This window comes from Pseudonaja textilis, chromosome 1 (genome assembly GCF_049901715.1).
Source record: "Pseudonaja textilis isolate UNSWEBS1 chromosome 1, rPseTex1.2, whole genome shotgun sequence".
Lineage (NCBI taxonomy): Eukaryota > Metazoa > Chordata > Lepidosauria > Squamata > Elapidae > Pseudonaja > Pseudonaja textilis.
The window spans coordinates 329,891,308-329,897,307 of NC_141990.1; positions in this window are offsets into that span (position 1 = coordinate 329,891,308).

A 6,000-nucleotide genomic window follows, 5' to 3' on the forward strand; every position below is an offset into this window, starting at 1 on the left:
AGCAAGACACTACACTTGTAATATTACATGCTGTTGTGGTCAACACAACACAAAAAACACACTAAAACTCTAGAAAGAATTTGTAGAAGAGCAATAAAGATGGTTTTTTTTCCTGAAGTTTAAATCGTATGATGAATGGTTGAGGGAGCTAGGTATGGTTGAGGGGGCCTAATGAAGAGAAGGATTGAGGGGACATTATAGCTGTCTTCCAATACTTGAGGCGCTGTCCCAGAGAAGAGTCGATGGACTTATTCTCCAAAGCACAGAGGGGAGAACAAGAAGTAATGGGTGGAAGTCTTTTCCAAACTAGAAGTAAGGAGAAATTTTCTGACAATTAGTAAGTGGAATAGCTTGCCTCTTGAGGTTGTGGGTACTCCATCACTGGAGATTTTCAAAAATAGACATGACAACCATTTGACTGGGATACTGTAGTATAGTATTCTGAAGGTAAGAGGTTTTGTAGAGTAGTCCGTTTCTACACCTGCGGTTTTTAATTTATGTACCCTTCTCCTTTCCAGCCTACAGAACAGACTTCTCCATAAATTTTACTTATCTGAAATTCTTGGGTTTTGTGGGAGCTTGTCCAAATGATTCATTCCTGCCTGGGTGTTGAAACCTGACAATAACCAAGGCAATGCTTGTAGATAGAACAAAGATAAATTAAAATGAAATAAGTTGTTGCATAGTATTATAAACTTTAGAGGATTTGACACACAAAACCAGGCACTGATAGATATATCCAGAATAACTTATTATTCTGCTTGCACTGGCACGAAGCCAAAAGCACCAGCCTGAGGATGGCGAGTGGGACCTCGCCGAAACATTGCGAAGATACTCTTAATCTTACACGGGAAAAGACCCGAACACACCTAGACCTATATATATATATATATATTTTCTGAGGTTTTTGCGAGTATTTGTATGTGGATCTTTGGTTATTCGGGTTTTCTCCCACATAAAATTGGAAGTATCTAGGTGACGTTTCGATGAAGTCTCATTCATCATCTTCAGGCTTGTGTCTTCGGCTTTGTGCTTCTCGGAGTAATGTGAGCTTGCAGCTGCTTCTTCCTGTTAACTGCTAGTGGGGGTGTGACTTGATTGGGTGGGGGCTTGGCTGTGTTCTGATTGGGTGGGGGTGTGTTCTCATTGGTTGGGGTTTTGGCTGTGTTCTGATTGGTTGGGGGGTTGGCTGTGTTCTGATTGGCTGGGTGGGTGTTCTGTTCAGGTAGAGGCTTGGTTGTGCTCAGGTTAGTCTTAGTTGCTGGGGGATTTGAGCTGGTGAGCTGTGATCCTGTTGTTTGGCTTCGCATTCGTGGTCGTGCCACATCTTCATGGTGGGCATCAGTTCACTTCATGTATGGGTCGGAGGGGTTTGAAGCAGGTAGTGATGCAGCTGTGGTACGGCTTCTGGTCCGTGGTCATGTCTCATCTTCTGTGTGGGTATGAGTCTGCTTTCTACGTGGAAGTGTGGCGGTAGCATCTTGTGTGGCCCTCGTGGGTGTGGGTCTGGTGTCATTCTTCATGTTAGGGCGGGTTTCCAAATGGCTGGTAGGCAGGAGGTATCATCTCGTTTATTCATGCTGTGTGGGCGTTTTTCTATCTCCATGGCTTCTCTGATTATTCTGCTGTTGAAGTGTTCAGTTTTGGCAATAGTTCTGGTATTTTTAAAGTCAATCTCATGTCCTGTGGCTTTGAGGTGTTGGACCAGGGAAGAGGTCAGTTCTTTTTTTTTGATTGAGTTCTTGTGTTCTTCAATGCGTGCACTTATTCTTCTGTTAGTTTGTCCGATGTATGTGGTGGGACAGGCGGTGCAAGGGATTTCATATACTCCTTGGTTTTCTAACTCGATTTTGACTTTAGGGTTTCTTAGGATGGTGGATATTTTTCTGTTTGTGCAGAATGCTGTTTTAATGATGTGTTTTTGGAGGATCTTGCTGATTTTGTCTGTAGTGCCTTTTATATATGGGAGGAGGGCTTTGCCGTTCTCTTGTTCTCTTTCTTGGATTTTGGTTGGGGTTTCTTTTTGGATTAGGTGGGTAATCTTCTTTCTTTGGAATCCATTGGCTGTTAGTACATTAGTGAGAGTGTGTAGTTCAGTTTTTAGGTGTTGTTCGTCGGCTAAGCATTTTGCTCTGGAGATGAGTATCTCGGCTACGGAATTGATCTGTGCTGGGTGGTGGTGTGAGAGTGTGTGTAGATAGTGGTTTGCATGTGTTTTCTTCTGGTAGATGGTGTGTCCGAGGGAGCCATTGGATTTTTTCATGTGTTGGACTAGTGAGGAAGTGTGTTCCAGCTTTTTTACTGCATTTTTGTGTTCATCCAGGCGGGTACTTATTCTTCTATTGGTCTGTCCAATGTATGTGGCAGGGCATGATGCACAGGGGACTTCATATATGCCTTGGTTCTCCAGGTCACTTTTATCTTTGGGGTTTCTAAAGATGGCTGCTATTTTTCTGTCTGTTTTGAAGGCAGTCTTGATGTGATGCTTCTGTAGTATCTTACTGATTTTGTCTGTAGTACCTCTTATGTAGGGCAGGACAGCTGTTGCACAGGTCTGTTCATCTTCTAGGTCTCCATTACGTCTCAGTGTGTTTTATATATATTTTTTCAGAACAAATATAGTAGACTGAATAATTTTGCCTTCATTTCTATTGTTTTCATTCTCGGTGATGTAAAGTAAAACAGATTTTAATTTCTTTCAAATGTGCTCGCGATGTGTGCTTTCCCTAATTAAAAGCTGCCTGAACTACCAACTGTTTGGGAAAGATGATTCTGTATATTTGCACTGAATCATGGGAGGAAATAGTTAGAGGAATTTCCTGACAGTAAGAACAATTAATCAATGGAACCGCTTGCTTCCTGGAACCCTGGGTGCTCCATTGCTGGATGTTTCCGAGAAAAGATTGGAGAACCATTTGTCAGGGAAAGAAAAAGAACTCCTGCCATGGGCAGGGGTTTGGACTAGACCTCCAAGTTTCCTTCCACCCTGTGATTCTGTGAAAATTGATCAGCATTTAAAAAGAGCCTTGGTGAGGCAGTGGTTAGAGCGCAGTACTGCAAGCTACTTTTGCTGCAGCCAGCTGCCTGCAATTCGGCAGATCGAATTTCATCAGGCTCAAGGTTGACTCAGCCTGGTGAGATTGGTGAGACTCAGGGTAAAATGGGGACCCAAATTGTTGGGAGCAACGGGCTGACTCTGTAAACCGCTTAGAGAGGGCTGTAAAGCACTATAAGCAGTATATAAGTCTATAAGTCAAATGATTATAAGTGCTATTGCTATTTGAATGTAATGGTGACTTCCCTTCCTACGTTCTTCTTCTTTTTTCAAGTCAGACTATTCCCACCCAGCAAATAATTGTCTTAGGGAATAATTGTCTTGTCAGGGAAACCGAGAGGGATATGTAACATCAGATATTTGATCTTGGAGAGTTGTTTAAAAGTTGAAATATAGCAAGAAGAACAAGATTATCTCTGAGCATGTACAAAATATAATCTTTTCCCCAAAGAAAACATTCCTGGCATTCACAGGAACAGATGATACAGGTAATCCTCTTCAAACAGTCACTAAATGAATTATTGTAAGTCGAGGACTATCTGTACTAACTAGACCCAACCTACTTTAAACTTCTAAGGTCAGAGTCATCCTAATGGTTGCCATTTTCTGAGCCTAAAAACAATAGAAGCTTTTACATTATTATTAGTTTAAGAAAATTGCATCTACCCAAGAACTGAAGCATATGTTCACACTATCATCAAGCATTTCTGTATCACGTCCTTTTTGCACATTTGAACTCCAAATATTCAACTGGAGTTAGGATGAAGCGGAGATAAGCATTTTATCTTTTTTTCTTTGACATTTCTCAATTGCTTCAATGAGCATCATTTAATTATTTAAGTGTCCACAGATATATCATTCCTGCAAGGCAATGTGCATAGTAATACTGGTTGTAGAGAAAATGTGGAATGTGCCACCAAAGCTAATATCTTACCACATCCATCTTTAAAGGGTTTTTTTTTTCTTTTTAAATTTAATTGTCTAGTGAACTGCTTTACATTTTCACATGATTCGGGGTGGCACAGTAAAGAAATGGCAATTTACTGATCCTTCAAATCCTGAGTCCCTCCTTTAATTACCTAGTTACACTCATGGGTTCTTTGGATGCTTTTTGACATGGAAAAAGCCTGCCAGGGCTTGGTAGGAAGGTTAGAGGAGAAATACAATCTCATATGTCCCCTTCCAAGGTCAGAGCCCTCTTCCTGCCATCACAGGGGATAATGTGACAACCTATGGCTCTTGGGTGCTGCCCCAGGACCTTTGAATGACAGCTTAAACATCATCAAAAATATTGATTCATGGTACATTATGAGAAAACAGCTGGTTAAAATAGTACACTTTTAAAAACATATATATACTGCACACTTGCATATGACATTAAAATAGCCTTTTCAAGAGGGGAGGTGTGAAAATGTTATTAGAAGAAATGTTTGAAGGCTTAAAGAGCTCCAGAGGAGCCTCGCATCAACCCCCCCACACACACACCTCATTAATTGTATTAGCAAGCTTATCAGCAGGATCTCCAAGACATTTGGGGGACATTTGGATCTCCAAGACAAATGGTCCTCTATGTGCACGGCATTTTGAAGAGAAGAAATGAACACGCATACCCAAATACTTTGACGTGAACCAAGAAAGATGATTAGGGAGGTGGAGGCTAAGGCATACGACGAATGGTTGTGGGAACTAATCTAATGAAGAGAAGGACCAGGGGTGACATAGCTGTCTTCCGATATTTGAGGGGCTGTCACAGACAAAGGGGTGACCTATTTTCCAAAGCACTTGAGAACAGAAGAAGAAGTAATGGATGGAAAAATATTAAAGAGCCTAGAACTAAGGAGAAATTTCTTGATAGTGAGAACAATTAATCAGTGGAACGCCTTGCCTTCAGAAGCTGTGGGTGCTACATCAACGGAGGTTTTTAAGAAGGAATTGGACAGCCATTTGTCTGGAATAACATAGGGTCTCCTTCTTGAGCAAGGGGTTGGACCAGATACAGGGGTATCAAAATGTCAGCCCGCGGGACAGATATGTCACATGCAGGCTACACCCACCCCAGCTCCACGAAGGGGAAAAACGTCACAATACATCACGTGACGTCATGAGTTTGACACCCGTGGACTAAAATGTCATAAGAATCAAATACAATAATGGTGTATTACTTTCTTGTTGTTGTTCCATACCTATTCTATTCTATTCTATTCTATTCTATTCTATTCTATTCTATTCTATTCTATTCTATTCTATTCTATTCTATTCTAGACGTCCACACATCTTAAAGTTGCCAAGTTTGGAGACCTCTGATAAAAATACTTGAAAAACATTAGGTCAAACGGGTTTCCCAGAGAGCTGCAGGTGTCCCCTAATGCAGGGGTCTCCAACCTTGGCAACTTTAAGACTTGTGGACTTCAACTCCCAGAGTTCCTCAGCCAGCAAGTCGAAGTCGAAGTCGAAGTCCACAAGTCTTAAAGTTGCCAAGGTTGGAGACCCCTGCCCTAATGTTTTCCAAGTATTTCTGGTCCACAACTAGATGTACCAAAACGCTGGCCAATACACGTGCACTGATGGGTATGGTTTTTGGGTTTTGTTTTGTTTTGCAATGTCAGAAATGAAAGTATCTCCTGTTGAATGCCTCAGGTTCAGAGTCCAGATCAAAGGCAAGCTCCCTCCCATTCCCATCTTCTAGCTTTGCTAACAGCCGAAGGATTCTGTGATGGAGTTTCAGGAGGATAGCTTTTCTCGCTTTGGGAGCCTCTCTAGACTACCTTTACAGTTGTGTTACTTGGGGATGGTAAGAATTGCCGCCTGGCGAAGGGAAGCGTTGGAATCCAACAACTCCGGCGGGCGCTCAGTTGGAGAAACCGGACGAGCATCCTCAACCTTCTCCAGCTGGCGCCAGGAGTGGGCGGGGCGCGACAAGAGCCCCGCCCCAAATCCAAGCCGCT